We start from the raw sequence: 10,208 nt of genomic DNA, 5'->3' as shown, positions 1-10,208 counted from the left end.
CTCACTGCATGCAACCTCTGCCTCCCAGGTTCAAGTGATTCTCCTGCCTCAGCCTCCTGAGAAACTGGGATTACAGGCGAGCACCAGCATGCCTGGGTAATTTTTGGGATTTTTAGTAGAGACAGGGTTTCACCATGCTGTCCAGGCTGGTCTTGAACTCCTGAGCTCAGGCAATCTGCCTGCCTCAGCCTCCCAAAGTGCTAGGATTATCGGCATGAGCCACTGCGCCTGGCCCGTAGGAGGATATTGAGCTGAAAAGACTTAGCCTCTGCCTAGGAGAGTCTCACACTTTAGTGAAAAGGGCAGACAAATATACAGTTACAGTAGCTTGAGATAAGTGCTGCATTACAAGAGTAATAGTAATGGATATTATAAAAGCTTTTAACTGGCTGGCAGTGGCTCACACCTGTAATGCCAGCACTTCGGGAGCCTAAGGCAGGAGAATCCCTTGAGGCCAGGAGTTCAAGACCAGCCCAGGCAACATAGTGAGACCCCCATCTCTTAAAAAAATAATAATAAATAAATAAATAAAAAGAAAATAAAAAATTAGCCAGATGTGGTGGTGTGTGCCTGTAGTCCTAGCTACTTGGGAGGCTGGGACAAAAGGATCTCTTGAGTTTAGGAGTTCAAGGTTACAATGACCTATGATTGTACTTCATTGCACTCCAGCCTGGTCAACAAAGCCAGACTCTGTCGCTAAAAAAATTAATTAAGGTTTGGCATAGTGGCTCATGCCTATAATCCCAACAACTTGGGAGGCTGAGGCAGGAGGATCACTTGAGCCCAGGAGTTCAAGACCAGCCTGGGAAACATGGGAAAATCCCATCTCTACAAAAAATTTAAAACTTAGCTGGGTGTGGTGGCACATACCTGTAGCCCCAGCTACTTGGGAGGCTGAGGTGGGAGGATTGATTGAGTCCAGGAGGTTGAGGCTGCAGTGAGCTGTGGTTGAGCCACTGCACTCCAGCCTGAGTGACAGAGCAAGACCCTGTCTCAAAAACAAAAAATGTGTTAATTTTTTTTTAATTTATTAATATTATTTTTTTAAGACAGAGTCTCGCTCTTGTTGCCCAGGCTGGAGTGCAATGGTGCGATCTTGGCTCACTGCAACCTCCACCTCCCAGGTTTAAGCGATTCTCCCGTCTCAGCCTCCCAAGTAGCTGGGATTACAGGCGCCTGCCACCACGCCCGGCTAATTTTGTATTTTTAGTAGATACGGGGTTTCACCATGTTGGTCAGGCTAGTCTCAAACTCCTGACCTCAGGTGATCTGCCCACCTCGGCCTCCCAAAGTGTTGGGATTACAGGCGGGAGCCACCATGCCCAGCATTTTAATTTTTAAATTGACAAATATTGTATATATTTATAATGTATTGTGGCAACCAAGGTCCCTGTCCAGACATCTGCTCACCTCAGCCACCACCATGCTGGCCTGCAGAGTGCTGCTTTTCCTCTGATCTGGCCCAAGAGGGAAGATTCAAACTCGGCCCCCAGGATGCCACTGCCCAGACTGGGGATAGAACATATCAATAAATCTTAACTGGCCTGGCATGACGGCTCATGCCTGTAATCCTAGCACTTTGGGAGGCCAAGGCAGGAGGATCCCTTGAGCTCAGGAGTTCGAGACCAGCCTGGACAACATAGGGAGACCCTATCTCCATAACAATTAAAAATTAAAAAAAAAAAAATTAACCAAGGGTGGTGGTGATGTGGGGAATAGGGTGAACCTTAGGGAACCGACTTACAAAATGGCACTCAGCCAGGTCTTCTTGTTGCAAAGCACAACTCAATTATCTCCTGCTTGAGGGCTGCCTGTCAGCCTTTGGAGGGCAGAGGTCTTGTTTCCCCAAACTATAGATGATCTGCCCTCTCAGATTGGAGCTCCAGAAGAGATATACCTAGAGAAAAAGAGGAATTTTGCCTCTTGCTGTCTAAAGCTTGACTTCCAAAATCCCAGCCCCTGCCTGAAACCCAAAGTGGAAGATGGTTTAGTTCATTCATTCATTTGTTCACTCAAGAAATATTTCTTGTTGAAGCCTGCGGTGTGCTAGAGCTGGAACTACAGCAGAAAACAAGACAGTGGTAGCCCCTCCCCTCACGAAAGACGTCAAACAATTAAACAATTAATTTTTAAACTTTGTATTTCAAAATAACTTCAAAACTTCTTCAAAAGTTGCAAATAAAGCATTTTTTTCTGAACCATTTCAAATTAAGTTTTACACATCCTACCTCTTTACCCCTAAACACTTCGGTTTGTCTTTTCTTTTCTTCCTTTTTTTTTTTTTTTTTTTTTTCAGAGACAGGGTCTCACTCTGTCACCCAGGCTGGAGTGGAGCGGCACAATCATAGCTCACTGCAGTCTTGAACTCTTGAGCTGAAAGGATCCTTCCTCCTTGGCTTCCCAAAGTACTGGGGTTACAGGTGTGAGCCACCATGCCCAGCCAGTTGGTGTGTGGGGGGGTAGTTTTTTTTATTTGTTTGTTTGTTTGTTTGTTTTGAAACACAGTCTCACTGTTTTGCCCAGGCTGGAGTGCAATGGCTCAATCTCAGCTCACTGCAACCTCCGCCTCCCGGGTTCAAGTGATTCTCATGCCTCAACCTCCAGAGTAGCTGGGACTACATGTGCACGCCAGAATGCCTGGCTAATTTTTGTGTTTTTGTTTTTATTTTTATTTTTTGAGATGGAATCTCACTCCGTCGTCCAGGCTGGAGAGCAGTGGTGCGTGCGCAATCTCAGCTCACTCTGACCTCCACCTCCCAGTTCAAGTGATTCTCCTGCCTCAGCCTCCCGAGTAGCTGAGAATAGAGGCACCCACCATCATGACCAGCTAATTTTTGTATTTTTAGTAGACATGGGGTTTCACCAAGTTGGTCAGGCTGGTCTCAAACTCCTGACCTCAAGTGATCTGCCTGCCTCAGCCTCCCAAAGTGTTGGGATTATAGGTGTGAGCCACCGCTCCCAGCCTTTAAGAGTCTTCTACTGGGAGTAGTTTCTCCTTTTTGTCTTTTGTGACACTGACACATTTGAAGAGTACTGGCCAGTTGTTTTGTAGAATGTCCCTCAGTTTGAGTTTGTCTGTTGTTTCCTCATAATTAGATTCAGGATATGCACTTCCCGTAGGAACACCGCATAAGTGACATTGTATCCTTCTCACTATATCTCATTGGGAGGATGTACATGTCAGTTACTGTTACTGGCGATTTTAACTTTGATCCTTTCAATAAGGTGGTGTGTTAGGGTTCTCCAGAGAAAACAGAACCAACAGAGAGAGAGAGAGAACACGTATATATAAAATAAGGAATTGGCTCGTGTGCTTGTACAGGCAAGTCCAGTGCGGGCTGGCGGGCTAAAGACCCAGGAGACCGGATGGTGCAGATGAAATTTGGAGGCAGCCTGCTGGAGAACTTCCTCTTTCTCATGGAGGTCCATCTTTTTGTTCTGTTCAGGCCTCAAGTGATTAGATGAGGAACATTGTGAAGGTTAACTCTGGGTCTTAGCTTGACTAAATTAAGGAAGACCTATTCAGAAGCCGGGGCCAGGCGAGATGGCTCACATCTATAATCCCAGCACTTTGGGAGGCCGAGGTGGGCAGATCACCTGAGGTCAGGAGTTTGAGACCAGCCTGGCAAACATGGCAAAACCCTGTCTCTATTAAAAATGCAAAAATTAGCCAGGTGTGGTGGTGGACAACTGTAATCCCAGCTGAGGTGGGAGAATTGCTTGAGTCTGGGAGGCGGAGGTTGCTGTGAGCTGAGATCACGCCACTGCACTCCAGCCTGGGTGACAGAATGAAACTCCAACTCAAAAAAAAAAAAAAAAAAAAAGAAGCCTGACTATAGTCTGGAAAAAAAAGAAGACTAGAGAAGTGGTAAAACATTCCTTCGGGTGCATCTGTGAGGGTGTTTCTAGAAGAGATTGGCGTGTGAGTAAGTGGACTGAGTAGGGAAGATCTGCCTTCATTGTGGGAGGGTACCATCCAATCTGCTGGTGGCCCACATAGAACAAAAAAGGAGAGAAAAGAATTTCCTCTGTCTCCTTCTCCTGGAGCTGGGACACTCCTTTTCCTGCCGTTGGACATCAGAACTCTAGGCTCTCTGGCCTTGGGACTTACACCAGAGGCCTCCCAGGTTCTCAGGTTGTCGATGGCCTCAAACTGAGAGTTACGCCATTGGCTTCCCTGGCTCTAGGCCTTTGGATTTGGACTTGGACTTGGACTGCCACATCCCAGGGTCTCCAGCTTGCAGAGGGCTGGTTGTGGAATTTCTCAGCCTCCATAGTCATGTGAGCTAATTCGCCTAATAAATCCCCTCTCATCCATTTATCTATTTATCTGTCCATCCATCCATCCATCCGTCCATCCATCCATCCATCCATCCATCCATTCATCCATCATCTATCCCCTGTTGGTTCTGTCTCTCTGGAGAACTGTGACTCATACACCCACCCATATTCTGGAGGGCAATGTGGTTACTCAAAACTCACCAATTTCAGTGTTAATCTCATTCAAAAACACTTCAAGTTGACACATAAAATTAACCATCACGGGTGTTGCTTGCCAGATTTCTCCACTATAATGCTACTATTTTTCTTTTTATAATTAAATAAGTACCTTTGTAGGGAGACAATTTGATTGTATGTAACTATTCTAATCGTCATCAAAATTTCACCCACCAGTTTTAGCATCCATTAATTACCTAAATAATATTTTACATCAGTTTTATTGAGGTATAATTTACATGTAGTAAAATGCACTATTTTTTATTGTGGTAAAATATACATAACATAAAATTTGCCATTAGTGATATTTAGCACATTTGCAATAGTGATTGATTGATTTTTTTTTTTTTTTTTGAAATGGAGTCTCACTCTTTCACCCAGGCTGGAGTGCAATGGAGCCTTCTGGGCTCACTGTAACCTCTGCCTCCCGGGTTCAAGCAATTCTCCAGCCTCAGCCTCCCAAGTAGCTGGGATTACAGGCGCCCACCACCACACCTGGCTAATTTTGTATTTTTATTAGAAATGGGGTTTCACCATGTTAGCCAGGCTGGTCTCAAACTCCTGAGCTCAGGCGACCTGCCTGCTTCGGCCTCCCAAAATGCTGGGATTACAGGTGTGAGCCACCCCTCCTGGCCCCGTTCACAATATTGTGCACTCATTCACCTCTATCTAGCTCCAGAACATTTTCCTCACCCCAAAAGGAAGCCTTGTATCCATTAAGCAGTCACTCTCTATTTCCCCTCTTCCCAGTCTCTAAAAACCACCAATATGGCTGTCTCTGTAGCTTTGCCTATTCTGTATATTTCATATAAATGGAATCCTATAATATATGACTTTTTGTGTCTGGTTTCTTTCATTTAGTATAGTGTTTTCAACATTCATCCACATTGTAGTACTAATCAGTTTATTCCTTTTTTTTTTTTTTTTTTTGAGACGGAGTTTCATTCTTGTTGCCCAAGTTGGAATGCAGTGGCGTGATCTCGGCTCACTGCAACCTCTGCCTCCCGGGTTCAAGCAATTCACCTACCTCAGCCTCCCGAGTAGCTGGGATTACAGGCATGCGTCACCACGCCCAGCTAATTTTTTTGTATTTTTAGTAGAGACAGGGTTTCTCCATGTTGGTCAGGCTGGTCTCAAACTCCCGACCTCAGGTGATCCACCCACCTTGGCCTCCCAAATTGCTGGAATGACAGACGTGAGTCACCACGCCTGGCCAGTTCATTCCTTTTTATGGCTAAATAATAGTCCATTGTATGGATAGCCCACATTTTATCTATCCATCTATCTGTAAATAGAAGTTTGGGTTGTTTCCACCTTTTGGCTATTGTGAATAATGTTGCTATGAACACTGGTATGTAAGTTTTTGTTTGAACAACTGTTTTCAGTTATTTTGGGTGTACACCCAGGAATAGAATTGCTAGGTCAGAGAATAATTTTGTGTTTAACTCGTTGAAGTTTTCCACACCAGTTGGACAATTTTACATTTCCATCAGCAATGTGTAAGGGTTTCTATTTCCCCACAGCCTCACCAACACAAATCCAAACCTCAGTTTATTTATTTATTTATTTATTTTTTGAGATGGAGTTTCGTTCTTTTTGCCGACGCTGGAGGGCAATGGCGTGATCTCGGCTCACTGCAGCCTCTGCCTCCCGGGTTCAAGTGATTCTCTCCCACCTCAGCCTCCCGAGGAGCCGGGATTACAGGTCTGTCATCATGCCTGGCTACTTTTGTATTTTTAGTAGAGACAGGGTTTCACCATGTTGGCCAGACAGGTCTCGAACTCCCGACCTCAGGTGATCTGCCTGCCTCAGCCTTTCCAAATGCTGTGATTACAGGTGTGAGCCACCGCGCCCGGCCAAAACCTCGGTTTATTGTTTTGTTCTTTTATAGATCATACTTTTGGTATCATGTCTAATAGCTTTTCACTAAGCCCTACATCCCAGATATTTTCTTCTAGTTAGCTTATAAAAGTTTTATAGTTTTACATTTAAATCTTCGACCCATTTGAAATAACTTTTGTATAAGGTATGAGGTTTAGGTCAAGTTTTTGTTTGTTAGTTTTGTCTGTGGATATCCAATAGCTCCAGCACCACTTGTTGAAAAGACAAGGGCATGGTGGCTCACTCCTGTAATCCCAGCACTTTGGGAGGCCGAGGAGGGCGGACCACCTGAGGTTGGGAGTTCGAGACCAGCCTGACCAACATGGAGAAACCCCATCTCTACTAAAAATACAAAATTAGCTGGGCGTGGTGGCGCATGCCTGTAATCCCAGCTACTCGGGAGGCTGAGGCGGGAGAATCGCTTGAACCCAGGAGACAGAGGTTGTGGTGAGCTGAGATCGCGCCATTGGACTCCAGTCTGGGCAACAAGACCGGAATTCTGTCTCAAAAAAAAGAAAACAAAAGGCCAGGCACGGTGGCTCACACCTGTAATTTCAGCACTTTGAGAGGCCAAGGCAGGAGGAATGCTTGAGACCAGCCTGGGCAACATGGTATATAAAAACATCTCATGTGCCCCGTAAATATATACACCTGCTATTTACCCACAATAATTAAAAAAGGAAAATTAGTGAGCTGGCCAGGCGTGGTGGCTCATGCCTATAATCCCAGCATTTTGGGAGGCTGAGGTGGGCAGATTACTTGAGGCCAGGAGTTTGAGGCCGGCCTGGGCAACATGGTGAAACCTGGAAGGCGGAAGTTGCCGTGAGCTGAGATTGCACCACTGCACTCCAGCCTGGGTGACAGAGCGAGACTCTGTCTCAAAAAAAATAATAATAAATAAAAATAAAAAATAAATAAACAAAAAGAAAGAAAATAGTAAAAGACTTAAAATATACAATAAGTTTAGATACATTACTTTATTTTACAAACATTTATATCATGCTTACTACAGTGCCAGGCACAGTTCTAGGTACTTTACAAATAGTAGCTGTTTTAATCCTTACGATAACTCTAAAAGGTAGATACTATTGTTATTATTTCCATTTATTAAAGGATCTGAAGCATAGGGAGTAAAGCAAAGCTTGCCTGAGCTCATATTGTTACTAACCTTAGAGCAGGATGGGAAACTACGCAGGCTGACTCCAAAGCTTATGCTCTGAACTCCTGTGTTCTGCTGGATTGCACAAACAGGAAATACTCTTTTCATGTACACTCAGAAGATTTACAAAAATAAGCCATGCATTAGGTCACAAAGAAAGACCAAAATTCATTCCACCATTAGATCCACATCAATATCACATAGACTATGTTCCCTAACCATTATGCAGTACAACTAAAAATAAATAACAAAAAGAACACTTTGAAAATACCATAAATAACTGCTACACATCTTTCAGAATGGCAAAAATCAGAAAACTGACAATACCAATTGCTGACAAGGAGGTGAAGACACAGGAATGCGCATTCATTGCTGGCGGGAATGTAAAATGATACAGCCACTTCGGTTTTTGTTGTTGTTGTTGTTTTTGAGACAGTCTCGCTCTGTTGCCCAGGCTGGAGTGCAATGGCGCTATCTCGGCTCACTGCAACCTCCGCCTCCTGGGTTCAAGCGATTCTCCTGCCTCAGCCTCCTGAGTAGTTGGGATTACAGGTGCCCTCCACCATGCCCGGCTAATTTTTGTATTTTTAGTAGAGACAGGGTTTCGCCATGTTGGTCAGGCTGGTCTTGAACTCCTGACCTCAGGTGATCCGCCAGCCTCGGCCTCCCAAAGTGCTGGGATTATAGGCGTCAGCCAGTGCACCTGGCCCAATGCAGCCACTTTGGAAGATAGTTTGGCAGTTTCTTACAAAGCCGAACATAGTTTTACCAAACATAGTTTTACCCACAATCCAGCAATCACACTCTTAGGTATTTACCCAGCTGATGGGAAAACTTGTGTTCACACAAAAACTAGCGAACTAGCACATAAATGTTTATGGCATTTTTATTCAGAATTGCTGAAAAGTAGAAGCAACCAAAATATCCTTCAATAGGTGAATGGGTAAACAAACTGTGATACATCTCTACAATGAAATACTATTCAGCAATAAAAAGCAATGAGCTATCAAACCACACAAATACATAGATGAATTTTCAATGCACGGTGTTAAGCGAAAGAAGTCAGTCTGAAAAGGCTACCGAGTGTATAATGTAACTTATATGACATTCTGGAATAGGAAAAACTATAGAAATAACAAACAAATTAGTGGTTGCCAGGGTTTGGGAGGGAGGGGGCAGTGAGGGTTAAATGAGGAAACACAGGAAATTTCAGAGGGGGGCATTGAAGCTTTTCTGTATGATACTGTGATTGTAGATACGTGACACTATGTGTTTGTCAAAACCCATAGATCCTTACAGCTCAAAGAGTAAAACATCATGTATGCAAATTTTAAAAAATCATTTAGGAGATTGAGAGATCCCAGGATGGAGTGAAGAATGGAATAAAAGAATCTACCTGTATTACAAACGTATGAAATAACTGCAGTGAAGAAGAGTAGTGGGGAGAATGGTGCTGACCTAAGTCGATTGGAAATGTGTAGAGTCTGTAAGACTAAAGGTAAAATGAACTGTACACAAGTACTGTACTCTTGTGGATACAGCTGTTTCCTTGAGGAAATAGGTTAACAATTGTTGAGATCACTCCACGTGTATCCTGGATTTGAACAATTAAGTTCCAGTGGTGCATGGTGGGAGGTAGTTTTTTTTTTTTTTTTTTTTTTTTTTTTGAGACGGAGTCTTGCTCTGTCACCCAGGCTGGAGTGCAGTGACGAGGTCTCAGCTCATTGCAACCTCCACCTCCTGGTTTCAAGTGATTCTCCTGCCTCAGCCTCCCGAGTAGCTGGGACTACAGGCACCCGCCACCAGGCCTGGCTAATTTTTTGTATTTTTAGTAGAGACGGGGTTTCACCATGTTAGCCAGGATGGTCTCGATCTCCTGACCTCAAGTGATCTGCTCTCCTTGGCCTCTCAAAGTGCTGTGATTACAGGCGTGAGCCACTGTGCCCAGCCAAGAGGCAGGTTTTTGCTGTTAGAATGACAGCGTAGGCTGGGCGCAGTGGCTCACGCCTGTAATCCCAGCCTTTGGGAGGCCGAGGTGGGCGGATCACGAGGTCAGGAGATCGAGACCATCCTGGCTAACACGGTGAAACCCCTGTCTCTACTAAAAATACAAAAAATTAGCCAGGCATGGTGGCGGGCGCCTGTAGTCCCAGCTACTCAGGAGACTGAGGCCGGAGAATGGCGTGAACCCGGAAGGCAGAGCTTGCAGTGAGCCAAGATCGTCTCACTGCACTCCAGCCTGGGTGGCAGAGCAAGACTCCATCTCAAAAAAAAAAAAAAAAAAAAGAATGAGAACATGTAGGTGAGCAAGGGGGAAAGGTCAGAATGATCTATGCAGTAATGGATTGAAGTTGGAGTCATCAGTATGAATCCATGTGTAGCTTACTGTAGATATAGCTAGCCACATGTAAAAATATTTATAGGTATGTATTCATATACATAACACCATAATTATTTATGTGGTATACTTCAAAATACCAATAGAGTCAAGAAGCTGTTGTAATTAGTAAGAGAATTCACCAAGGTAGCCAGATAGAAGATCTACAAAAATCAATAGTGTATCTATTTTTTTTTTTTTGAGATGGAGTCTTGCTGTCTTGCCCAGGCTGGAGTGCAGTGGTCTGATCTTGGCTTACTGCAACCTCTGCCTCCTGGGTTCAAGCAATTCTCC

Source organism: Gorilla gorilla, chromosome 2 (assembly GCF_029281585.2).
Source record: "Gorilla gorilla gorilla isolate KB3781 chromosome 2, NHGRI_mGorGor1-v2.1_pri, whole genome shotgun sequence".
Classification (NCBI taxonomy): Eukaryota; Metazoa; Chordata; class Mammalia; order Primates; family Hominidae; genus Gorilla; species Gorilla gorilla.
This window is presented reverse-complemented; position numbering follows the sequence as displayed.